The following is a 27656-nucleotide window of genomic DNA, read 5'->3' on the forward strand; positions in this document are numbered from 1 at the left end:
CTCTTCCTATACTTGCCTGGGGAAGACCCTACCCTTGAGGACATTGTGGTCTGGGCAAGAGTCATATAGTAGTCCTGTCTGTGCCAGCCAGCCTTGAAGGTGGTTTGGGAGCATTCCAGCATGATCAGCCTCCAGCCATTTCCATGCAAGTCAGTTGTTGGCCCTCAGCACTTCTGCCTACCACTTCAGTCCTTTCCCTGCCCACTTGTAGGAGACGGCGGGGCGGGGGGGAACCCTGCTCTGACATGAGCCTAGGGCTTGGGATTGACCCTATTTTTCTTGGTTCTGTCTCCAAGTTCCTAGGATTCTCTGGAGCAAAAGTGTCTGAGAGAAACAACTGTCTTGTTAGCCCTGAAGCAGCTTGGGCTCTTGTCTTATCTGCTAGAGACGGGGTCAGAATGGGACTTGGGCAGTAGATGGAGCTCTGTGACTGCAAAGCCTGCCTAGGCTCCAAGGACCCAGAGCTGGTTACTGCAGGGTCTCCTAGATCACAACTCTGCAGTTCCTCTTCTCATGTCTTGCTTTTAACTGTACCCAACACAAAGCCTCCCTTGCAGTATGTCTCAGTTCCATATGAGATCATACATACAAGACACCACTGCATGAAATGGAAAAAAGCCCTCACTGCACACCTCAGGCTATGGAGTCTGCTCCATCTGGTGTGACAGTGTTGCTGACGCACTGGTAAAGGGCTGTTTGGGGTCTGCTCTCCTCACCTTAGCCAAGGAGCTCCAGGGGCATCAAGCAGGTTCAGTCCTGGGGTTCTGGGATGGTGCATGGTCCATTATTTACCCATGGAGTCTTCAAGATTTCTTGACTGCCCAAGGTCCAAAGAAGTATTTGATGTCCCTTTACTTGGATAAGAGGAAACTGAATGTCACTGCTGCTCACAGGTTCTTGCTAGTTGAGCCCAATAGTGGATGCATTTTTGTGAGTCACATCTGCACCTCTTCCTAACGTTTGTCAGAGTGGAACTTAAGTCTGACTGGCTGGGTAGTACAGCACCTCCTCATCTAGGCCTTCTTGTGTGCATCTTGAGCTCATCCAGAACATGTGAGTTTGGCACAACCATTGAGCATGTCAGCTGATGCAATGACCCACACAGAGGTGCTGACAGATCTGAGGGTTCTATTCCCTGGACATTGTGACACCGAACAGACTGGGAACAGTGGGAAGAGGAGGGCCCACAAGGCTAGCTCAGGATGCAATCCCAATAGATAAGTGTCCCCCATTCATACAAAATGTGGTGAACTAGCCCTGACGAGAAGCATATTACCTTCCATTAGAAAACCTTTGGGAACAAAAACCCTAGTGTTAAGTGGAGTCTGTGCCAACTGTGGGTATCTGGCATCAGTCAGGACAGGTGTCAAGACAGGCCCACCCACACACATACATGGACACACATTGAGGTACACACATATGCACACACACACACACACAGACACACACACACACACACAGACACACACACACACACACACACACACACACACACACACACCACCTGCTACCATGGGGGTGTGTACAGCCTGCCTTGCCTTCCACCACATATGTCCCTGAAGTTTGTGAGTCAAAGGGTTCCCTATCCCTCAAGCTCAGTTTAGGTCACTCTGCTCCTTCTTGTCCTTGCCTGGCATCAAGCTTTTCACCTGACCCTGGGGGTTCACAAGTGCTCCCAAGGAAAAAAGTAGTCCATATCTCCACTTTTACATGATTGCCCATACTGCTGGCTTCTGGCAGGAGTCCAGTGTGGATAGGTACTTGGCAGGGTCTTGGTCCTTGGTTTGTCAGTCTCTCCATGACCACAGAGCTTCTGTGGAAACAAAGCACTGCAGACAGAACTTTTGAAATCCTGGGTGGCATGGTTGAGTATGCCGGTAAAGAGCAGACAGAACCAGCACGGCAACAGTACACACCTCTGGGCCTGGATGTGCCTGTCTGCCCTTTCAACCAGAGCATGGCCTGCTGTAACAGCTGCTTGTCATTATCTTGTGGAACACAGCAGTGAGAACCCTGCTGGGGCTTCTATCCTCAGGCAGGTGGCAGGAGCCTTGAGCTCACTTGTCCCCCATTATTCCCCTTGTCCAGGGATTATGTTTTTCAGTACTCCCAGAAGCAGCAGAGGCCAGCATAACTCATCCTTAGTGTGTGCAGCATGTGCATGGAGGTCAGGACCTGTGCCCTGTGTCTATAGAGAATAAAGGAGCCAAGACCTTTGACTGACCCTGAGAAGCCACGTGGGTCCCATAAAGATTCTATTTCTGCCTTTTCTCTGGGCCTATGGGGACACAAGGGGTGCAGAGCTAAATTCTTCAGAGGAACTTCCAAGTGCCAGCAGCCACTTAAAGAACTGTTCACCATCCTTGGTCTTCAGGTATATCCAAATCAAAAGCACCCTGAGATTCCAACTTATGTGCATCAGAATGGCTAAAATAAAAATCTCAAGTGACATCCAGCACATGCTGATGAGGATGTGGAAAAAAGGGAACACTCCTCCATTGCTGCTTGGATTGCAAACTTGTACATCCACTTTCTAAGTCATTTGGCAGTTCCTCAGAAAACTGGGAATCGTTTTACCTCAGGACTTAGCTAAATAATCCCTGGACATAAACCCAAAATGCCCCACCATCCCACAAAGACGCTTAATGAACTATGTTCATAGTGGTTTTATCTGCAATAGCCAAGAATTAAAAGCAACCTAGATGTCCCTCAACTGAAGATAAGATACAGAAAATATGTAATATCTGCACAAGGGAATACTCTTCAGCTATTAAAAATAAATACATTATGAATTTTGTAGGCAAATGGATGAAGTTGACAATGTCATCCTTAGGGAGGTAACCCAGAACCACAGAGAAATTTATGGTGTGTACTCACTTGTAAGTGCACATTAATCATAAAGTTCAAGATAACAGATTGATAGGAATGAAGGAAGAAGGAGGTCCTATCTGAGGAGTTGTGAATCTCACTCAGAAAGTGAAAAAAAATAGTCCCAGTCCTCAGAAGGATGAAGTGATGGAACAGGACAAGAGAAGAGACAGGAAAGGAGATGGAAACGGTGATTAGGTCTAGGGAGAAGGAGTTGGGAGAGGAAAGGGATTGATAATGCAAACTGTCTTGGCAGGAAGGGGCAGGGATCTATGGTGACTTGCCAGATGCCTGGTAAAGTAGAGGATAGGGGGAATCTTCGAGGGTGACTCTACCTTAGATTAAAACCAGAGCAAGAGAGTGAAATGGCCACCTCTTGTAGCAAGAAAGAATTTCTAGAAAAGGAAGGCAACATCAATACACTCACGAAATGTTCAACTCAAAATCTGTCTTGCCAATAAATGTGCAGGGATAAAGACAGAGCAGAAATTGAGGGAAGAACCAAAGAGTGACTGCCCCAAAATGAGATCCATCTCATGTGACAGACACAAACTCTGACAGTATTTATGTTACTCTGATTTACTTGCAGACAGAAAAGTAGCACACCTGTCTCTGGAGAGGCTTCACTCAGCGGCTGAAAGCCACAGCCAAATGTCAGGTGGAGCTCAGGAAGTCTTGAGGAAGAGTGGGGGAGAAGCAAATCAGAGGGGTCAAAGACCCTACAAGATGACCCCCAGAGTCAATTAGCCTTGGACCATGGAGAATGCTAGAGTCTGGGCAACCAACCCCAGAGCCTGATGTAGCTATCTGGAGCTGGTCTCCATGTGGGTCATTTGACAAGTAGATTTAGGGCTGTCTCATTCTCTGTTGCTGCCACTAGAACCCTATGCATTCTGGACTAACTGATTGTAAATCTGTGGGACAGGAGGTGCCTGATCCTGCTGGGACTAGATGCCCCAGGATGGGGTGGTACCCAAGGGAGTGCCAAAGAGAAGGGAGAGCATAATGGTGAAAAGGATTTGTAAGGTGGGACTGAGAAAGGAAGAGGGAGAGTGACTGGGATCAGGATGTAACCTGAATAAAGAAACCATTATTGGAATTAAAAAAAGTTAGCCTGGAAATTAGAAAGATTGCTCAGTGGTTAAGAGCACGGAATGTACTTCCAGAGGTACTGAGTTCCAATCCCAACAACCACATGGTGGCTCATAAAATCTCTAATGACATCTGATGCCCTCTCTGGTGTTTCTGAAGACAGCTACGGTGTATTTATATATAACAAACAAAAAACAAACAAATGAATTACCTGGTCTTAGTTTTATAGCAATGAATAAAATGTCCTGAGATTAAGTTCAAACCCATGTCATGGACTGCCTGGATCTTTTAGATCTGCAGGAAACTTATCAAGGAAGAACAAAAGAGGCTGGAGAAGGATGGGGAGGGGTCTGATCCCTGCAGCTCCTCAGTGTCCACTAGCACAGCACTTGCCCTTGGGAGATGACATCTTTCACTCTTCCAGACTGTTGCACCAATCAGAATTACGTGCTCTGTGGATGAACCTGTGAAAGAGGACAATTGCTCTTGGGCCAATATGGAGGTTCCTGGCCTCTCAGCAACTTACTGCTGACTTTTGTGGTCTCTAGAGGGTGAGCAAAATGAAGACACACAGAGTAGCCTCAGGTTGAGTCAGCCAGGCCCAGAGGGCTCAGTGGTGTCTCTCAGATTCCCAGGCCCTCCCTGAGATTGAACACTCTACACAGTGTAAGAGGATTAGGGGATAACCAGGAAATGAAGTTGCTGAGGTGACTGGCTCTGTAGGAGGGAAAAAAATAACATTGGGAAGCTTCAGGACAGTCAGGAGACTTGAGCCCACCACAGAGTCTACGTCCAGACTCACAGACATTCATTCTGTCCACAATTCTCCTAAACACAGTTCTTGTCTGACCGGCAGTCCAGACTATGGTATTATACAGTGTATCTTAGAGATAGGACAAACTTTCCAGGTAGGCCTCTTCTGGGTCACACTGTGACTGGGTCTGTGTTACAGCCAATACTGATAGGGACTGGCCAAAAATGGCATTCTATCCCACATCAAGCAATAAAGAAGTACAGAAAGAAAAACAAGAAGGAAAGAAGGAAGGAGAGAGAGAGAGAGAGAGAGAGAGAGAGAGAGAGAGAGAGAGAGAAACAAAGAAAGAAACAAAGATACAAAGATACAAAGGAAGAAATAACCCATCTCACGACATGCGATCTTCGTATTCACCACAAGGGGGCGCGGATGTGACCTTCTTCCTACAAATAAAAGCTGACTTCCCTCAGGGAGATTAGATAGATAGATAGATAGATAGATAGATAGATAGATAGATAGATAGATAGATAGATAGATAGATAGATAGGTGATTTGACTTAACTGATTTCTTCAGGGCCTATTATCTGAGCAAAAACACCTTGGACATGGCTGGCGCAATTGCTTCTTATTCATTTCTGCTTTCTTTGGCTGTTTATTCAAGGCAGCCCCCTTAGAATCTGCTCATCTCAATAAAGGCCCATCTGTGCAATGTATAGTTTCTCAGTTAGGAGCTATGGCGTTCTTGAAAGGAGCTCCCAAAATCCCCTCTGGGGCTGTTGCCAGTGTTCTCTACTTCAGACAGCAGCTGCATGAAGCAAACACACACCTGTATGAACATTCTAGCTCGGGAACATGTCACAGTGCACCTGCCCCAGGGTCCCTGCCAGTTACACATGCCACAGGATCACTAATACAAGGTCCCCTCCCCAGGACAACTTCCCCATTGCACCTCCCCCAGAGTCTTTGCTCCACTGAACCTCCACCAGGGTCCCTGCACTGTTGTACCTGTTCCAGTCTCCCTACCCAATTTTACCTGCCTCAGGGTTCCTGGCCCACTGCACCAGCCTCAGGGATCCTGTCCCATTGTACCCACCATTCTACACCTTCCTGAGAGTACCTACTAACTGTCCTGAGGTTGTGTTTTATAAAATCTAACTCAAAGATCTTGCCAATCAGACCCCATTGTATTTGGTGGCACCAAGTAGATATTAGCAGGGCTTCATCACCTTCCCTTTCTCAATCCCTTCTCACAGTTGGACATGTGGAAGCAAAGAAACTGGCAGCAGAACATTCAGTAGTCACCCAGAATATCACCACCCCTAGAATTCTCATGAGATGGGCTGCTGTGACTGTGATACAGGGGTGGCATGTAGGCTTTGATATTGAACAAGCCTAGGCTGGTGCCTCTGCTCACATGTGTGCCACCACCTTAGTTTAAGTCTACATGTTGTAAACTCTGAGAGGAGGAAGGAGATCTTTCTACATAGAGGCTGTTCTCTGAACCTGTGTTGGCCAAGGTCAAGCCAGAGTGTATGAACATGCCAGTTCCAGCCCCTGAGGGTTCTCTGCCCCCCTGGTGTTTATTGTGCTTAATGTCTGGTGAGGTGAAGATGTGGTCCATGCTAGGAATATCTTTGAAGACAACTGCCCTGACTTCCCATGCTAAAATTCAATTGAGGACTGACAGGGACCTAAATACCAACAAGACAGTGCCAGGACCATGAGTTTAAAAAACACAAGCCAACGGGACCTTGATTCCCTCCTGTGCTGATCTGACTAGACTCACCACACACAGTTCTCCTGCACATCCAATGCCCCTTAGTAAAATCCGCTGTCAAGGGCAGGTGATGCCTCATGAGAGTGAACTGTCAGACACTTGGGGCTACTGTCCTGAACTCACCAGTCTCAGATGAATGGGCTTTGAAAAGTTTTCAGAACACAGGATAGGGGTGTGCAGGATGTCCTTACACTCTCAGATCAAGCAGATAGCCTAGAGCCTAGGGCCATAGTCCCAAGAGAATTCTGCTCATGTGTGAAGCTTCTAAAGTCTGGAAGCTGAAGAAAGGAACGTAGACATTGTGTCAGTTAGGGGTTTACTGTTGACAAGAGACACACCAAAACCAATACAGTTCTTATAAGGATAACATTAATGAACACAGGATTGCAGGTTCAGAGACTCAGTCCAGTATCATCAAGCTGGGAGCATGGCAGCAACCAGGCAGGCATGGTGCCAGAGAGAGTGAGAGTTCCACATCTTCATCTGAAGGCTGCTTGGGGAAGATTGGCTTGCATGTGGATAGGAAAAGGGTCTTAAAGCCCATGCACAATGTGACACACCTACCTTAACAAGGCCATGCCTCCTAATAGTGCCACTCCCTGAGCTAAGTATATGCAAACCATCACAAACATCTTCCAGGAGGGTGGTACTGTTCTATCAGAGAGAAGCATCAGCTCCCATTAATATATTGAGATCAACCCTGGATAGGGCATAGAGCCCTCCACACATCCTGGGATTCAACGAGGCATCCTATGAAAAAGCTTTTTCCGAGGAGCACACATGTGTGTCAAGGCCTCCCTTCCGGCCAGGCCCTAGGGAATCTCCAGTGCTAAACTCTGTCTCTTCCTTTGCAGAAGTGAAACATAATAAAAATTCACCCTTCACAGTACAGTGAATAGCAGTAATGGCGAAAGGTGTAAATAGAACCGATTAGTTCCAGAGTATGTGGATTGATGTTATATGAAATGTGTTTGGGTGCCGTGCAGTATCCTCTTCCATGTACCTACATACTGAGCAACGACCCTGTACAATTTCTATCTAGACAGAACCATCTGGAATTCACTCACTGAGGGACTTATGCCCTGGAGTGGTAGCTACAGGTAGGACTTGTGCATCCATGTCACCTATCCCAGAGACAGAGATGCATGGATTAAATGGAGAGAAGCAGACTGGAATTGTGGAGAGGCTAACCTGCCAACAACCCCAAACCCCCAGCAGGATGACAAGGGAGAACAGCGAGCAGTTTCCCAGCCAGCCTCACTCTCCATAGACAGACTTCTTCCAGTCCTTCCTTTTTGCCAAGGGGAAAAAATCCAAAAAGCAGGGGCAGGGAAAGAAAAGCTGCTCTACTCCCAGGAGCTGAGGACAAGTCCCCTCCCACCCTCCTGTCTGAGCCCATAACCAGCCACAGCCCAGTCCTCCGCTCATCTCTAGAGGCACAGGGACCCAAGAAGATGACCCATTGTATCACAAATGGCTCCTCTACAACATTCTATGGGTGTCAGTCCTGAGTCCCTGAGCCAGAGGTGCTCTGCACAGCTATTCAGAGCACTCTCTTGATTTCTATACAAAGATCTCCGTGTTGCATTTCAGAGGAGAGTGTCCACCCAGCATCAGTCCTGGGGCTCTAGCCCTCTAATCTATTGGGTCATGTTAACTTCACCACAGAGCCACCATGTGTCTTGTACAACTCCTCCTTGAAAACCTTTTGTAGGAAGATATTTAGAGTCCTTTGCAGGTGGTAGGGAATATGACACACAACAGAAGGTGGTAGACAAACCTGGGGACACATCAAATACTGGGATGCTGTGAGGCTCCCTAAGCCAGGCTTGGGCAGGCTTGTGCCAGGGCTCCCATAGGACCCTTTGATTCGGGGGTTGGGGATTTAGCTCAGTGGTAGAGCGCTTGCCTTGCAAGCGCAAGGCCCTGGGTTCGGGCCCTAGCTCAAAAAAAAAAAAAAAGGACCCTTTGGTTCTGTCCCCTATACACAGCAAGAACCAATTACCAGGCCCACATTCTGCCCAGAGCAGCGGAAGAAGGGAACTTGGATTCCAGCTCTGTCCCAGTCCTGTAATACCTGACCTTGTAGCCCTTGCTTCCTTTGGTGCTCAGCAGTTCCCGTAAAATTCAAACAGCAAGGTGTACATGGTGTTCACAGCTCCCTTGGCCTGAAACATTGCTGTGTTTGATACTACAAATCAGGCGGCTGTGACTTGGACTTGAGATCATTGACACAGACTAGGGAGGACTCCAGGACACCTGAGCTCAGCTGTTATTTCTCCCATTAAGTGTACTCTTTTCCTTACATAAGCTCCTCAGTTTCATCAAATTTCATTTATTAATTGTGGATCTCAATGTCTGAGCACCATGGGTGTTCTATCCAGGAAGTTGTCTCCTGTACAATGGGCTCAAGCGTATTTCCCACATTCTCTTGTATCAGATTTGATGGATAAGGTTTTATGTTGCGGTTTTTGATGCAATTGGACTTGAGTTTTGCACAGGTTTATACATAAGGCTCATTGCATTCTTCCCTATGCCTATATCCAATTAGCACAGCACCATTTGTTGAAGATGCTTTCTTGTTTTTTGTCATATGATTTTGCCTACTTTGTTGACAATAAGCATCCATAGTTGTGTGGGTTTATTTCAGGGTCTTGGATTTCATTTTATCGATCAGCCTGCCTGTTCCTATACCAATACCATGTAGTTTTATTGCTATAGCTCTGTAGGACAGCGGTAAATCAGAGATGGAGATTCCTCCCGAAATTCTGTTATTGTTCAGGAATGTTTTAGCTATCCTGGGTTTGTTAAATGTTTCACTTGAAGTTTAGAATTGCTCTTTTAAGGTCTGTAAAGACTTGTTTTCAGCTCTGGCGGGTATTGCATTCACAATTTAGATTGGTTTTAGTAAGATGGTCATTTTTAAATTATTAATCCTACCTGTCCATGACCTTTCTTATGATATCTTCTTCAATTGCTTTAATCAGAGATTAAAATTTTTGTCATACAGATCTTTCATTTTCTTATAATTTCACTGAGACCTTTTTGTTATATTATTTGTCGCTATTGTAAAGAGTGGTGTTCCCCTAATTTATTTGTCAGCCCCTTTATAGTTTGTTTAAAAGAGTGATACTGAATTTTTTAATTAATGTTGTATCTATCCACTTTGTTGAAGGTATTTATCAAATGTAGGAGTTCTCTGATAGAATTTTTGTGTCTCTTCTATATTCTATGATATCATTACAAATACCAATATGATGTCTTCTTCCCTTCCAATGTATATCTCCTTGTTCACCTTTAGTTGTCTTATTGCTCTGCCTGAACTTCAAGAACCATATTGAAATGATAGGGAGAGGGCGGATAGCCTTGCCCTGCCCCTGAGCCTAGGACAATTGCTTTGTTTCTCTCTATTTAATGTGATGTTGGCTAGTGGATTGCTGTATGTTACCTTAATTGTGTTCATGTATTCTTCTGTAACCCTCTCTCTCCGTGACTTTTAACATGAGGGACTGTCACATTTGGTCAAAGGCCTTTTTCAGAATCTACTGAGATGATCATGAGATTTTTTTTAAATTAATCAATTTATTTATTTAATTTCAAATGATATCCCCCTTCTTTGTTGCCCCTCCACAACCACCAATTCCATCTTCCCCATGCCCCTCAGCTTGGCGTCTATGAGGGAGCTCCTCCACTCTCTCCCCTACTCCCGCCTGACTACTCTAACATCCCCCTAGGCTGGCACATCAAACCTCCACAGGACGAGGGTCCTCCACTCCCATTGATGTCAGTGAAGGCCATGTAACTGGAATCATGGTTTCTTCCATGTATACTCTTTAGTTTCTGTTTTGTCTATCAGAGCTCTGGGTGGTCTAGTTAGCTGATAATGTTCTTCCTATGGGGTTAAATTCCCTCAGCTACTTCAGTTTTTCACCTAGCTCTTCCTTTGTGGTCCCCAGGCTCAGGCTGATGGTTGGCTGTGAGTATCTGCAGCTGTATTGGTCAGATGCTGATATAACAGGGATCACCAATACCAAGCTACTGTCAGTAAACACATCTTGGCATTAGGAATAGTGTATAGAATTTGTATCTGCTGATGGGATGGAATCCTAGGTGGGGTAGTTTCTGTATTGCCTTTCCTTCAGTGTCTGTTCCAGTTTTTTATTTTTGTGTTTACTTTTGACAGGAATATAACTAAGCAAAAATTTTGAGATGGTCGTGTGTCCCAATCCTTCAACTTGGGGCCGTGTCTAGATTAGTGGAGATGTCTCTACAGGTTGTATGTCCCTTTGTTGCATACTTCAGATAAAGTCATCCTTTTGCGTCCTAGGAGACTCTCACTGCCCTAACACCTGGGACCTTATAGTGGCTACACCCAGTTCATCATCCCCCACTGCTACATATTTTTAATCAATTTTCTGAAACTCTAATTTGCCCATTTCCCTTCTAAAATCTGATCCTATCCTCCCCAACCCTTGCATATTTCTCTTCCCCTCCTCGCTTGCTCCCTGGTCCCTGCCTTGCTCCACCACCTGTTATTATTTTGTTCTCCCTACTATGTGGGACTGAAGCGTCCACACTTTGGTCTTCCTTCTTCTTAAGCTCCATGTGGTTTTTGAGGGTTATTGTGGGCATTTTGAGCTTTTGGGCTAATATCAACTTATCAGTGAGTACATAGCATGTGAGTCATTTTGCGTCTTGTTTACTCAGTCAGGTTAATATATTCTAGTTCTATCCATTTCCCTGCAAATTTCATGAAGTCATGAAGTCACTGTTTATAATAGTTTGGTAGTACTCCATTGTGAAAATGTATCACAATTTCTATATCCATTCTTCCATTTTCAGACATCTGGATTGGCTACAAGTTCTGGGTATTATAAATAAGACTTGTATAAACATTAGGGATCATGTGCATTCTTCTAAATGCTCACTGACATTCGAACCAGAACCTTTTGTTGAAACTGCTGTCTATTTTATACTGGATGGATTTGGTTACTTTGTCACACATTAGTGCCCATAGGTGTGTGGGGTTATTTTCTGGGTTGTACATTGTATTACCTTGATCTACCTGCCTGTCCCTGTATCAATAACTGTGTTTTTTTTAATTATTTCTCTGTAGTACAGGTTGAGGTCAGGAATGCTGATTCTCCCAGAATTTCTTTTATTGTTGAGAATATTTTTCTTTATCCTGTGTTTTTTGTCATTCTAGATGAATTTGAGAATTGCTCTAACTCTATGAAGAATTGAGTTGGAATTTTCATGGGGATTGCTTTGAATCTATAGATTGGTTTAGGTAAGATGGCCATTTTACTATGTGTATCCTGCTGATCCAAGAACATGGGACATCTTTCCATCTTCTGAGGTCTTCCACAATTTCTTTTATCAGAGTCTTGTTCTTATTGTTCAGATATTTCACTTGCTTTGTTAGAGTCACCCTGAGGTATTTTATATTATATGCGACTAATTTTAAGGGTGCTGTTTCCCTAATTTTTTTCAGCCCATTTTTCCTTTGAGTAGGGGAAGATTGCTGATTTGTTAGAGTGAATTTTTCTAACTAGCCACATTGCTTAAATTGTTTATCAGCTGAAGGAGTTCTATGGTAGAATATTTTGTGGTCACCGGTTGATACTATCATATCATCCACCAATAGTGATATCTTAACTTCCTCCTTCCCAATTTGCATTCCTTTGATCTATTTTTGTTATCTAATTGTTCTGGCTAGAACCTCCCATAATATACTGTATAGATATTGGGAGAATGAGAAGGCTTGCCTTGTCCCTGATTTTAGTAGGATTGCTTCAAATTTCTCTCCATTTTGTTTGATATTGTCTGTTTGTTGTATATGGTTATATATCTACATAAGTATATATGTAAATAGTTAAACATCCATTCTGGTTAGATGTCCTCTGCCTTTGTAAAACTGAATTACATTAATCAGGGCTGTTCTGACTCTCCGTATTAGATTGGGGAAAGTTTGTGGAAACGCTGTACTTTTAAACAACCCCCGTAGTTACGCTTGCTTAGGTGGCACAAATTGCCTGCTTACTGAAATTGAGAACACTGTCTTTGTTATTTTCTTTCTCCATTTTTAGTGTGGGTTTGTTGCATTACCATATATATCTGTGTACATAGGTGCACGTGGAGGCTTACCCTGAGGTTGACAGAAATTATCCTCAAATTACTGTCTGTTACTCATTGAAAGAGGGTCTCTCAATGGCTAAGCTGTTTGCCTTGTCTTTCTAGCATTTATGTAATCTTCGGTTGACCACTGGGCCATCTGTAATGTGCATATTTATTTTTGAAAGTTACTGTCATGAGAATATATTGTCCCTTTTCTACATGGAATTGTTTCTTGGTTTATTAGACTTTTGTTATATTTTAAGTTGTATTCATAACTTTTTGGGAGACTGGTTATAGGCCTATGTCACAAACCCTGCACTTTTCCTTGAACTTACATTTAGTTGATGAGCACAGATTGGGTTTTAAAGTTCTGCTCAGACCACAGCGTAGGTGTCGCTTGTCTCAGCCACAATACATAAAATTACTGAAATAATATGCAACAAAGAATAAGTTTCACTGAAACATGAAAATTCTGATGAAAATTTAGTTAGGCAAGTTAGTTGTATTTTTATGCATGATCTTTTGTGTTTTCTTCTTCTCCAGCCACGATGCAGACTTACCTGGCAGTTCTGCAGCCCCTGAAAACCTGACATTTAAAGAGCATCTGCCCCACTTTTCACAAGGTCCTGATGTGTCTGACAAAATGAAAGCCTCTCTTAAGTTAACAGAGCTTGAGAATGAACTGAACAGTAAGTGAGAAGAGAGAGGTCACCTGTACTCAAGCAGGTCTGACCTAGGCAGTGGATTTGTGGGAGTGGGCCTGAAGAAGAAGGAACAAATGTACTTCTAAGTGATGTTTAATTTCTTTTTCTGAAATGGTTGCAATTGAGAGATGTTCCAAATCCAAGAAACTTTGTTTTACTTTACCAAGAAAATCCCTGCCTAGTTCTTAGTGATCTGACTAAGGTGAAGTTACCCGTTCTTGTTAGCTGTGGGGAGTCTTTGCAGTAGGAGCAAAGGCGTCTGAGAGGAATGGGAGCTCGTGGGTGGCAGGCAAACACAGCTATCTCAGAACTTGGACATTTAGTAAGGAGATGTAGATACACTGTCAGGAAAGGAAGAACCGTGTTGCTGTGCCTCCTGTGACTTAAGTGCTGTAAGAACACTTTGTCGCAGTTGAGTCTGCATCTCTTTCTCAGCATAACAGAGTTATTTAATTTTAATTTAATTAACGGTGTGAGAAATGAACATAGAACCTGTGTGGTTGACTGAAGGACCCTACAAAACATTATCTGTAAGGTATGCTCGCAAGATGGTAGAGGGGAATGGGAAGGGCCTGTTCTCTGGGAAGTCTGAGGCAGGATCGCGAGTGGGCTGGGAAAGAGATGCCTCCAGGTGAGATGGGTATTCAATGCCACAGTAAATTGATTTGTATTTTACAAGCACTGTGGGGACCTTGTATTTCTTGAGAGGACAGGAGCAAAATGAACCTGTGGGTTCAATGAACCGGTTCAATGAACCGGTAAGCTAGACTGGAAAATTCCTGTGGGTAGGCATAGTGCGCATGCGCATGAGTGGCCAATGAACGATACTAGCCCCCCCTCTCTAGGATTTAGCCACGCCCTTCATTCGTTACTGTGGGGATTTTCAGAACAGAGGTTGTGGCAGTTTCAGCATCAAATACCTGTGAGTATGAAGGGAGCCCAGGGAATTTGAAACCGCCCCTATCTGCTCTCAGGAATGTGGGAAAAATAAGAGAATTGGGATTGGCTTGGTAGCGCTCTTTCGTGAGTCTTATCTTGAGTTCCCTTGGGATGGAGCCCAATTAGGTCTGCTTCTTTTCGGGAATCTTAGGGAAGTTGACCTGTTTACTCCTCACTGTCTTTATGGCTCCTTTCTCCAACTGCCACTTGGGTCCTCTCTGACCTCTCATTTGCTGCATCAGCACATCAAGGTCTCCTGACTTGGTACCTCCCTCAGCTATGCTGAACATCTACAGACTCCATACTGAGCAGGATTTGGGAGTACAGCTACTAACACCAAAAATTATGTAACCCTACGCGTTCCCTTCTTAGAGCACACAGTAGAAAAAATAGACCGATAAAGTGAACAAAAATATAAACACTATGCCAGATAATGGCTGCCAAGCAGAGAGTCTGAACATTACATGATCTAAACTCAGCCCCACCCTAAAGTTAGAGTCCTTGTCTGGGCTGCAGGGACAGAAAGCTCCTGTTCAACAGAGGAGACTGAGGGCTTAGAAGACAGAGGTCTCTGTGGAAAGTGATATGTGACCAGCCAGGGCTTGTGGTATACTGGAAACAAGGTAGAGGCTGAGGGAATGGGAGCTCAAGCCCCACCGTCCTAGCCAACATATAAAGACTATGCTGTGACCTTAACCAGAGAGAAGACGATCTGTTCTGCCTCTTAAAGGTGAGTTTGTAGCAGGTTTTCTTCCTGACCAGAGACGTGAGATGACTGCATGAGAGCTCCTTATAAGAGAAGGCTTGACTTCCCAGTAGAAGACCAGGAACTCTGTGGGCATGCTCCAAGGGAAAGTGGTGAGAGCCACAATCAGCATTTTTGATCTTTGCAAATTTGCCTAAGTGGACATTGAAAGAAGAAACCTTTGTTCCAGCAACAAGTGTTAAGTTCCCTGGGGACCGCACAGCTCTGTTTTGTTTCAAGGCCCAACTTAGCTATCCAGAAGCTTCACCCTGGGACTGTACCTTAGCACCCAACTCAGGACCACTTTATCTCACCTTGAGAAATAAATCTTAAGATCTAATGCTTAGTCCCATCTACCCCAAGATAGAACTGAGCTTACAGCAGTGAATTTCAGGCTCCAGGACACACCAAGAACGCACACTGTAATATTTTTGGGCTGCCTGCAGAACTGAGCAGAGGTTTCTGTGGGCTTGAGATTGGAAGTCTTGGGTCCAAGAATTGGCTCCAGTTCTCCTCAGTTTGTAGGTAGCTGATTCCTTTTGGTGTTCTGTGGTTTCTCCCTGCACCCTTTAAGTGTCTGTTGCTGTACGGTTCCCTTCATAAGACCCCAAAGACATTACAACAGATCCCACCTTTCAGGCTTCCTTGAATCGATGACCTTGAAGGCACTATCTTTAAGTGTCACCTGCTGAGTGTCAGGGACTTCATCCTTCACCATATGAATTGGGGTGTATCTTATCCAACCTAAGGCACTCAAGAGAGACTCATATGGTCAGGGCAAACCTGACAGAAATTTCTCACAGAGCCCCATTCTAATTGGAACAGACTTTGTAAATGTGTCCCAGGTCTTTTTGGCACTGCTATCCAGCATTGTTCTCATGGTATAACTTTGTCATTTATGGGGAGAAACTGCACAAAAGGCATCCCATGAGAAAGGAAGAACAAGGCAGTCAACTTGTAGATGGAATCCTATTATAAATGGCAGAGACCCTAAGGAATCTGCTAAAGTTTAGCATTGAACAATTAGTTATACCAGAACAATGAATATGAGCTCTGTCAACAGAAATAAAGCATTTCTATATCCTAGCAGTAAACAAAACAATAGTTGGGAAAATTTCTATGTCGTACACCATCTTTAATAAAAATCAAAAATATTTTCAAATTACTTTGAGCAAGCACATACTAAACTTTTAACTATAGCTTCTATTATTGTTTGAAATCTAGGAAGTAAGTAAATTTCATCAAAATATTACAGAAATTTTCATACTCAACAGAATACATTTAGAAATTAACAGTGTATAACTCAGAGGTTTTCAAACTCATATCGTGGGTTCTCTTTACCTATCAGAGTTTAGAAGTGCAGATAATGCTGTCTCCAGGTAGTCACACATACTCTGTGAGAAGATTTAGAGAGTTAATTCTCTAACAGGAGGGTCCGCATCCCAATCTGGAGACAGAATTCCCTTCAAGAGGGTCTAAATCACCTGCAGATATGAGTAGCCCCCTCAGAGGAAGGACTGAAGCTCCTGCAGGCGAGAATGACAAAAATGAGAGGGTCCATAGGAGGAGGGACTTAATTTCTTCTCTGATGAGACTGCAGCACCAGCAGGAATTTGACTCTGTAGTCTGAGAGATTATTTTCATCATGATGTTCTGAGTTCCCTGAATCCACAGCTGGAATACTGAGCCACCGTCGGGAACACTGAACCTGGACCAGTTGTCTTAAGGGCATTAAATACGAATTTCACTTCTTTGGCTTATAAAACCCCACCATGCTCTAGCTTCCTTCCAACATCCACCCTTCATTCCCCACCATCTCAGCTTCTCAATAAATCCTTCCTCTCCTTGATTTTCCAAACCACGTATGTCTTATGAGCCCCTACACACACACACAAACACACACACACACACACACACACACACACACACACACACACACACACACACACACCTGGCTTTGAAGGGATCAGATTATGTTTTTTAAGGCTGAACTGTTTCTATGGCTTTCTCTGGAAACTCTGCTTCCCAGCTACTTTCCATGGTACCTTCCTGACCAAAGGATAAAGAGTCCAGAGTGTAAAGCTTGCATCCCTAGTAGTCCTCAGGTCTGGAGCTGATGGGCTCAGAGCCATGAGGTGTGTGTGGGTAGCTGGCTGGGCCTTGCTGAGGCTGACTTGTCTTGTCTCTGCAGTATGTGAAGGAGTCTTCACAACCTGACAGTTGACTTTCTCCTTGCTGAGGCTGTTTCTACCATTTCTTGTTCTCTGTCCATTCATGGTGTTTCAGAGTGGGCAGGTAAGTGCTGTGTTGATGCATTTTTTGGATCCTTGGTTGCAGGTTAAAGAAGAAAAGATAGTTGAACTGGAAACAGAAAATGCTGTTCTGTCCCTGAGATTGGCAGAGATAATGAAGTAATGCTTTGCTCTGACCAATGAGCCACAGGTGAGTGTTTGCTTTGCGTAGGCTACTGTGGTTGCAAAAAGGTGGAAAGGACTGCGGCTTTCCTTAGATGGTTGGTTTCTTCCACTGAGGTGCACACTTAGTGTGTCATCCAGAAGTGGAACAGAGATTAATCCTAAATTTTTCATCCCATGCTCAGAAGTATTTAAGGAATAATTCATTAATGATACGTCCAACAGCTGGTGGTTCTTGAGAGTGGGGTTGTACAATTTGTGCATCATGAATTCATTCATATAAATTTTAATAAATCTATAGATATAGTAGTCACCTTCAACACCCAATGACTTGGTCTAAATAAGTGCAAACCCAGGTGTTCAGAAATGGTTTCTCAGACACCCCCACAGCATGCCGCACTCCAGGATAGGGATGCTGCACAGTTCAGATGCAGACATTTCCAGTGTGGCTGGTCGTTCAGTGTGCCTTTCGTCTTCTCACGGGCTCTTCTGAGGTGGCAGAACCTGCAGTGACACTCCTTTGAGTTATTTTCTTTCGATTTTTCTTTTGAAGTTTAGTGATCTTTTTCAGGTTCCTAATCTTGCATGAATTGGATCCCCTGCAGACACATAGTCTTGGCTTAAACTGCTGTGTGTGTGTGTGTGTGTGTGTGTGTGTGTGTGTGTCTTTGTGTCTGTGTGTGTTTTTCTGTGTGTGTTTCTCTGTGTGTGTGTGTGTGTGTGTGTGTGTGTGTGTCTGCCTCTGTCTCTGTCTCTGTGTGTCTGTGTGTGTCTGTGGGGGGGATGTGTCTGTGTGTCTGTATGTATGTGTGTGTTTTTCTGTGTGTGTTTTTTCTGTCAGTGTGTGTGTGTGTGTGTATTTAGAACCACAGATTTCATGATCCTACCCCATAGCTGACCCACTCAGAATACATGGAAGAGGTAAAAACATGAAATAAAAATAAAGAAAAACCAGGGTGCAAGGCAGGGCCTTGGGAGCAGAGCATCAGAGGAGGACGAATGCAGAGTGCACGGAAGCAGAGTGGGAAAGTACAGCAGCAGGCATGAAGGCCTTGCCAGTGCTTAGGGTGTGGGGTCAGGTGTGTTATGAGCTCAGGGAGAAGTTGAATGTGATGAGCTTTCAGGTTTAACTACTGTCTGATCTCTGCAGTGCCATCCCTAGAAAAGTAACCTTTACTGTTGATGATGTAAGCAATCCCTAGTGCCTTAGTCACATCACAGACACATTGATTGTCAGATCCCAGTGTGCTGGCCCCTACACTGGGAAGCCCTCAGGGGTGTAAGGAGCATGCACTGGTTTCCTTTGTGCCATACTCACCCTGAGTGAGGAAATGTTTCTGCACTTCTGCTGTTACCAGAGATAATAAACATGGGTGACATTCCTGATAGCCTGTCTGTATGATTATTTTGCTTCAGCAGTGTTAGCTCTCTGGCTTAAAAGATCCAATCTAATAAGTGCTAAGATTTCACCCACTAGGGAAATATGAAAGCAGTTAACTGAAATACATACTTGGCAATTCTGAATTTGAAACAGGCCTCAACCTGACTCTGTTCCTCCTTACCCTCCTCAGATACCGTAGTTTTGTCTACATGCATTCCTGGTGGCAGCTTTGAGGACCCAATTCTGACTTGTGACTGGGCATGGGTCATGTTCATGGGCTGGGGAAGTACCAGATGACCATTCTGTGGCCCCTGTATCCATGTAGTTAATGGAATTCCACAGACCATGACAATAACTCAGGATACAGAACCCATTGCAACAGATGCTCAGCTGAAAACATGGGACTCAGGAGGGACTAAAGACAGCTGACATGCAACATGATGCTAATCTTTCAAAGCTCCTCAACTTTTCACCAAATACCTATAAAGGTAGAGTACCCCAGCACAGCCTGAGAAGTGTGGGAGAATTTCATGTCTATGGTCCTCTGCTTATGAGAAATAGATTTCAGGACAGTAAATAGTTTTTGAGGGTAAGTTTCTCTTTTATAAACACCAGTCTCTCTCTCTTATATACTAGTTTAAAATTATTTATTTGTATTTCATTTGCATTGGTGTTTTACCTGCATGTGCATCTGTGAGTGGCTGTCAGATATCCTAGGAAGTGTGTTGTGTATGGGCAGTTCCATTTAAACAGTCAGAACAAAGAGGAAATGCAACATGAACAGTAGCAATCAGGTCCCTCTCCTTACGTCCCTGTGGATGTAGGTGCTCTTGGTGCCTACAGCGTCTTCTTTGTGAATGCATGCCATGCTCTGAACTATAGCCGTGATGGCTTGTGTCCTATGGCTACTAGAGTACCAGCATCTCGCCTTGTTTCCAAAATACCTGCATCCACCCCTGTCTCCAGGCAAGCATTCTGAGCAAGAAACAATGGCCACATGTAAAGAATGTGGGATTTGTCAGTACACAAAGAATATAATTTCCTTATCAAAGCTTCATTAGAAAGAGTGTAGTGTGAAGGAGAGAGATGCCATAGACTAGGACTCCAGTTACACAGTAGTCTCCATGTGGCTTTGTCAGACACAACTAGGAAGGGTGTTGGTGACCTGTGCAGACTTGGAAAAATATTTATCATGCTTCCCTATGATGAAAGCCAAGAAGAAAACTGGGACAGATGAGAGCTGCTTAGCTCAGGCTGACCTCTCTTCAGTGGGAAGACCAGAGTTATGTGTGGCTTCTATCTCTGTGTCTCAGGAGGAAAGTGAGGTCAGGTGTTCTTGTGCCTGCTGTTTTCACTGCTTTTAACAAGAAGGCTTCTTCCTTGAAAATGGTATGCTTGAGGGTAGCAAGGTCTGTCCCTGTCATCATTTGATTATGGATGTCCCCAAAAGGCCTTGTGCTGGAAGCTCATGTAAGAACCATTAGGACTAACCAGCTGTGACTGTGGACTATATATGCCCATAATCCTAGAACTGTGGGACAGTGTGATACCAGCCTATTCTTGTAGCTGACAGTCAGCCTGGCTGAGATGACAGACTTGTGTTTCAGTGAGTGGCTTGACTTGAACTTGTAAGGGAGAGAGTGATGAAAAAAGGACTTAATCTTTTCATTTTGTCTCTTCATGCTCACACAAGACACACACACACACAAACACACATACATGAACACACACTCATGACATATACATGCATACAGACACATATGTGCACACACAAATGCACACATGTGCACACACACATGCCCACACACATGAACATACTCACAAAACACACATGGAACACACACACACATACATACATGCATTCACACAACTCAGATGCCCACACACACGGGTGCACACACACATTCACATACACATATACCACACCATACACATCATGCCATACCACACAGAGGCACACACACAAATAAACACATGGAAATCACACACACACACAAGTGCACACGCACACAAAGACACACATATATAGATACGAACACACACAACCTACATTATACTACACATATCATAAACACACAAGCACACAGACACACACACAGGTGGTGCCTACTGCAAGATGGTTATGTCATGTCTAGAGGGAGCCTGTGTAGCAAAACCCGGTGGCTATGAAAAGATCCAAACTCTTCCCAAACCCCTCTCACTTCTCATCATGCCATGGGATCTTTCTCTCTAGCACACACTCCAACCATGATATCATATGGTACTATGACCAAAGCTGAGCCAGTGAGGTCACCCCAGCTTTCAATAACAAAACTGTCCCAAACAAACCTCTTCATGCATAAGCCAGCTTCAGTCATTTTGTTCTTGCAACAGAAAGTGGACTTGCTCAGGCACCCTTAAAACAACACTCATTTCACAGTGTGACTACTGTCATGGGGTTATGTTTTAAGAGTTCCTGTGAGAGGAGGACCAGGCTGCAGCTGTAGAGGAGGATTGAGATGGCTTTAGCTTTGAAAGACCCCCAAACTTGGGGAGACTCTCTCCAGTCACGGGTTGAGGTGCCCCCAAGAAACGCGAGTAGCCGGTCTTCATGTAACAGCAAGAGGTAGCGTTTATTAACGAGATCCCGGACTGACACGTATCTCACACAGGAGACAGAGGAATCGGCCCCGAGCCTCTTCAGGCAGGGGTTTATATAGGAGAAGCCAGGGGGTTTCGCGTGGTTATCAGCAAGGGAAATGGGCACAAGGTCTCATCTGCAAGCAGTACGTGCGGGCTGGGGTGTTCTCAATATAGGAGAATGTCTTGTCTTTATCTGTAGAGCAGGGAGTCATCCGTCCGGATGGCCCCTTCCTGGAACAATCCCTCAACCTTGTTTATAGGCTTGGCCGGGCACATCTCAGGCCAGCTCTGTCCTGTCCCCTTATCTGCTGTTCTTTTGCAGTTTTTATGAAGTTTTTATTTTAACTCTTCAGCTTCAGTTTAGTATATTCCAGAAGAGAGAAGTTGGTTTGTGCAGGAATATCTTCAGATTGGAGAGGCTCAGTGTTTGATGCTGGGAAATGGTAGTAATAACTCTATCACTTCTCAGTTGTTGTACATGTCAGAAAGTCTGCAGAAATAGTTATTTTGGGTCAGGTTTTGAATATATTTGGCTGTAATTTAATGTAGACATCACAAAATGAATTTAGAAAGCTGCTGACTGCTAATATTGGTAGTTATGGATTTAACTTCAAGTGTCAGGACACATGTTTTGGTATAGCCACTCTCCCATGTCATAAGATTTAGAATACCTGCTCTCTCTGGTCATGAAGGTTAGTTAATAGCCCCTCTTCAAGGTCATAAGAGCAAAGCTGGCCATTGTCTCATGTCACAAAAGTCAGTGTGTCCAACAGGGTATCATGAATCTGTTTGATGTCTCTGAAGGATTTATTTTCTTTTAGAGTTAGGTATTTTTATTTTGTGTATATGCATGGTCCAGATATATGTGGGTATGTGCACTGTATGTATTAGGCAGTGTCCCCAAAGTCATAAGAGGGTCAGATACCTGAGACCAGGAGTTGCAGATGGCTGTGAGCTGCCTATGGGTCCTGCAATACACGTGCAGGTCCTCTGCAAGGGCAGCCAGTGCTCTCAAACCCTGAACCATCTCTCTAGTTTCTGCTCTGTAGGTTTTCTCGTGTCCTGTTGATTACTGTCTGCTCCACTAGCCTGTTCCACAGGAATCAGTCTTATGATTGTGTAGCATCACAACATGAAAAACAGTTTAATCTCTGACTGGATGCCCTGACAGATTTTTAGAAAGAATACAAATTGACAGTACTTGTTTTTGAATATTAACAGTACCTCTGGAACTAAACTCAGATCGTCAGTAAGTTCCTTTCACCTCTGATCCATCTCACCAACGAACACAGTATATTCTATTCTGTTCTTAGTGCACCATGTATTGCCTCAAGAAGCAGCATTGTTAAGACAAGCAAAAGAAGACTTATAAAATCTTCAGAATTTGAGATTTAAAGTCACCCATAACTGGTGCTACACATCATTAATGGCACCACTTGGGAGAAAGAGGCTCTCTAAACTGTCTAAACTACTCTGGTCTACATGTTAAATATTAAGATAGCCACATTTTGTGGTGTGACCCTGCCTGAAAATAACCAACAAAAACCCAAACACACACACAGACCTCTACACAGGCACACACAGACACAAACACAGACACAGACAGACTGACAGACACACACACACACACACACACACACACACACACACACACACACACACACACAGAGCAATGTCCAGTTGCTACCTTTCTCATTCCTCAAGTGGGCTTTCAGTGTAACTATTTTAATCTCACCTACCTCAGTCCTTCCAGTCTGTAGGCTTCTGTTAAACCCTCAGGAATTGGCAACTGACATCAGACCGATTTCTGCTTGCTGGTGGGGAAATTGGGTTGTGTTGCTTTGTTATTCTGTACTCCCTTAGCCAACCACCCCAGGCCCTGAGAAGTTTCCATTTACCTCCTTCAGAGGACTCCTTCAGAGTTTTTAAGTCATACTCAACAAAGTAAGAAACCATTTGTTTTGATTGCAGCATTTAGGATCATGTTGAATAGGTACCAGCAGAATGTACGCTGTTTATAAGTAGGTCTGTGGGTTAGGACTAGGTGTAATTTTATCTGCTGAGTGAGTGAGTGTTTGCTCAATGTCCTTGCCCCTTTTGGCTTCTGTGGTATTTTTATTCCTGAAGACTAAAGGGTTTGAGTTTGCGTGGGATCCTTCTGTGATTTCCGTGTCCAGCACCTCTGGACTTATCCTATAAGTATTACCAGATTAACAGGGCTGTTGATTTTCCATGGAGATGCTTGTTTACATTTTTACTTAATCCACAACTTATGTGAAAGAGGAGGGAGAGCAGCTTGCTGGCTTTGCAGCAACACACATTGACCCAGAGTGAAGGTTCTCTCTGTTACTGATTCGAATTCCTGAATCACCATGACATTTTGAATGAGCTATCCTCCACTGTCTCGGGCATTTGAGTACTCCTTTCCCAGTTGGTGAATCTGTTTGGGAAGATTCAGGAGGTGTGCCCTTGCTGGAGAAAGAATGTCATCTGGGCTGGACTTTGAGGTTACTGTGATTTTCGTGACTCCCAGTGCACCTTCTGCTTTGTACTTGTGATTCTAGATGTGAGCCCTCACTTTTCTGCTCCTTCCACCATGCCTTGTTTTTTTGGTTTTTGTTTGTTTGTTTGTTTGTTTTTTATTAACTTGAGTATTTCTTATTTACATTTCGAGTGTTATTCCCTTTCCCTGTTTCCGGGCAAACATCCCCCTAATCCCCCCTTTTTTTATGGGTGTACCCCTCCCCCTCCCCCCCATTGCCGCCCTCCCCCCAACAATCACGTTCACTGGGGGTTCAGTTTTGGCAGGACCAAGGGCTTCCCCTACCACTGGTGCTCTTACTAGGATATTCATTGCTACCTATGAGGTCAGAGTCCAGGGTCAGTCCATGTATAGTCTTTAGGTAGTGGCTTAGTACCTGGAAGCTCTGGTTGGTTGGCATTGTTGTTCATATGGGTCTCGAACCCCTTCGAGCTCTTCCAGTTCTTTCTCTGATCCCTTCAACGGGGGTCCTATTCTCAGTTCAGTGGTTTGCTGCTGGCATTTGCCTCTGTATTTGCTGTATTCTGGCTGTGTCTCTCAGGAGCGATCTACATCCGGCTCCTGTCTGCCTGCACTTCTTTGCTTCATCCATCTTGTCTAATTGGGTGGCTGTATATGTATGGGCCACATGTGGGGCAGACTCTGAATGGGTGTTCCTTCAGTCTCTGTTTTAATCTTTGCCTCTCTCTTCCCTGCCAAGGGTATTCTTGTTCCCCTTTTAAAGAAGGAGTGAAGCATTCACATTTTCATCATCCATCTTGAGTTTCATTTGTTCTAGGTATCTGGGGTAATTCAAGCATTTGGGCTAATAGCCACTTATCAATGAGTGCATACCATGTATGTCTTTCTGTGATTGGGTTAGCTCACTCAGGATGATATTTTCCAGTTCCAACCTTTTGCCTACGAATTTCATAAAGTCATCTTTTTTGATTGCTGAGTAATATTCCATTGTGTAGATGTACCACATTTTCTGTATCCATTCCTCTGTTGAAGGGCATCTGGGTTCTTTCCACCTTCTGGCTATTATAAATAAGGCTGCGATGAACATAGTGGAGCAAGTGTCTTTTTTATATGTTGGGGCATCTTTTGGATATATGCCCAAGAGAGGTATAGCTAGATCATCAGGCAGTTCAATGTCCAATTTTCTGAGGAACCTCCACACTGATTTCCAGAATGGTTGTACCAGTCTGCAACCCCACCAACAATGGAGGAGTGTTCCTCTATCTCTGCATCCTTGCCAGCATTTGCTGTCACCTGAGCTTTTGATCTTAGCCATTCTCACTGGTGTGAGGTGAAATCTCAGGGTTGTTTTGATTTGCATTTCCCTTATGACTAAAGATGTTGAACATTTCTTATGTTTCTCAGCCATTCGGCATTCCTCAGCTGTGAATACTTTGTTTAGCTCTGAACCCCATTTTTAATAGGGTTATTTGTCTCCCTGCGGTCTAACTTCTTGAGTTCTTTGTATATTTTGGATACAAGGCCTCTATCTGTTGTAGGATTGGTAAAGATCTTTTCCCAATCTGTTGGTTGCCGTTTTGTCCTAACCACAGTGTCCTTTGCCTTACAGAAGCTTTGCAGTTTTATGAGATCCCATTTGTCGATTCTTGATCTTAGAGCATAAGCCATTGGTGTTTTGTTCAGTAAATTTTTTCCAGTGCCCATGTGTTCCAGATGCTTCCCTAGTTTTTCTTCTATTAGTTTGAGTGTGTTTGGTTTGATGTGGAGGTCCTTTATCCACTTGGACTTAAGCTTTGTACAGGGTGATAAGCATGGATCGATCTGCATTCTTCTACATGTTGACCTCCAATTGAACCACCACCATTTGCTGAAAATGCTATCTTTGTTCCATTGGATGGTTTTGGCTCCTTTGTGAAAAATCAAGTGACCATAGGTGTGTGGGTTCATTTCTGGGTCTTCAATTCTATTCCATTGGTCTATCTGTCTATCTCTGTACCAATACCATGCAGTTTTTTTCACTATTGCTCTGTAATACTGCTTGAGTTCAGGGATAGTGATTCCCCCTGAAGTCCTTTTATTGTTGAGGATACTTTAGCTATCCTGAGTTTTTTGTTATTCCAGATGAACTTGCAAATTGTTCTGTCTAATTCTTTGAAGAATTGGATTGCTATTTTGATGGGGATTGCATTGAATCTGTAGATGCTTTGGTAAAATGGCCATTTTTACTATATTAATCCTGCCAATCCATGAGCATGGGAGATCTTTCCATCTTCTGAGGTCTTCTTCAATTTCTTTCTTCAATGTCTTGAAGTTCTTATTGTACAAATCTTTTACTTGCTTGGTTAAAGTCACACCGAGGTACTTTATATTATTTGGGTCTATTATGAAGGGTGTCGTTTCCCTAATTTCTTTCTTGGCTTGTTTCTCTTTTGTGTAGAGGAAGGCTACTGATTTATTTGAGTTAATTTTATATCCAGCCACTTTCCTGAAGTTGTTTATCAGCTTTAGTAGTTCTCTGGTGGAACTATTGGGATCACTTAAATATACTATCATATCATCTGCAAATAGTGATATTTTGCCTTCTTCTTTTCCGATCTGTATCCCCTTGACCTCCTTTTGTTGTCTGATTGCTCTGGCCAGAACTTCAAGAACTATATTGAATAAGTAGGGAGACAGTGGGCAGCCTTGTCTAGTCACTGATTTTAGTGGAATTGCTTCAAGTTTCTCTTCATTTAGTATAATGTTAGCAACTGGTTTGCTGTATATGGCTTTTACTATGTTTAGGTATGGGCCTTGAATTCCTATTCTTTCCAGGACTTTTATCATGAAGGGGTGTTGAATTTTGTCAAATGCTTTCTCAGCATCTAATGAAATGATCATGTGGTTTTGTTCTTTCAGTTTGTTTATATAATGGATCACGTTGATGGTTCTCCGTATATTAAACCATCCCTGCATGCCTGGGATGAAGCCTACTTGATCATGATGGATGATTGTTTTGATGTGCTCTTGGATTCGGTTTGCCAGAATTTTATTGAGTATTTTTGCGTCGATATTCATAAGGGAAATTGGTCTGAAGTTCTCTTTCTTTGTTGGGTCTTTGTGTGGTTTAGGTATAAGAGTAATTGTGGCTTCGTAGAAGGAATTCGGTAGGGCTCCATCTGTTTCAATTTTGTGGAATAGTTTGGATAATATTGCTATGAGGTCTTCTATGAAGGTCTGATCGAATTCTGCACTAAACCCATCTGGACATGGGCTCTTTTTGGTTGGGAGACCTTTAATGACTGCTTCTATTTCCTTAGGAGTTATGGGATTGGTTAACTGGTTTATCTGTTCCTGATTTAACTTCGGTACCTGGTATCTGTCTAGGAAATTGTCCATTTCCTGCAGATTTTCAAGTTTGTTGAATATAGGCTTTTATAGTAAGATCTGATGAATTTTTGAATTTCCTCTGAACCTGTAGTTATGTCTCCCTTTTCATTTCTGATTTTGTTAATTTGGACACACTCTGTGTGTCCTCTCGTTAGTCTGGTTAAGGGTTTATCTATCTTGTTGATTTTCTCAAAGAACCAACTTTTGGTTCTGTTGTTTCTTTCTATGGTCCTTTTTGTTTCTACTTGGTTGATTTCAGCTCTGAGTTTGATTATTTCCTGCCTTCTACTCCTCCTGGGTGTATTTGTTTCTTTTGGCTGTAGAGCGTTTAGCTGTGCTGTCAAGCTGCTGACATATGCTCTTTACTGTTT

The 27656-nt window shown here is 43.6% G+C and overlaps 1 long non-coding RNA gene across 4 annotated transcripts in view; it reads left to right on the top strand.

Annotated features, from left to right (window-relative positions):
- Positions 1-14152: 14152 nt before the first annotated feature.
- Positions 14153-27656, top strand: part of LOC102551311 (afadin-like) — a 28316-nt gene continuing 14812 nt past the window's right edge. For 2 of the 4 annotated variants that reach the window (XR_015645733.1, XR_015645726.1), the window contains exons 1-2: positions 14166-14234; positions 17334-17438. This is a non-coding gene — a long non-coding RNA (afadin-like). Of the gene's footprint in view, positions 14235-17333; positions 17439-27656 lie in introns of all 4 variants that reach the window. The other 2 variants (XR_015645710.1, XR_015645721.1) reach the window with 2 other exon arrangements.

The sequence above is a fragment of the Rattus norvegicus genome, chromosome 1 (genome assembly GCF_021556685.1).
Source record: "Rattus norvegicus strain SHRSP/BbbUtx chromosome 1, alternate assembly SHRSP_T2T, whole genome shotgun sequence".
Taxonomy (NCBI): Eukaryota; Metazoa; Chordata; class Mammalia; order Rodentia; family Muridae; genus Rattus; species Rattus norvegicus.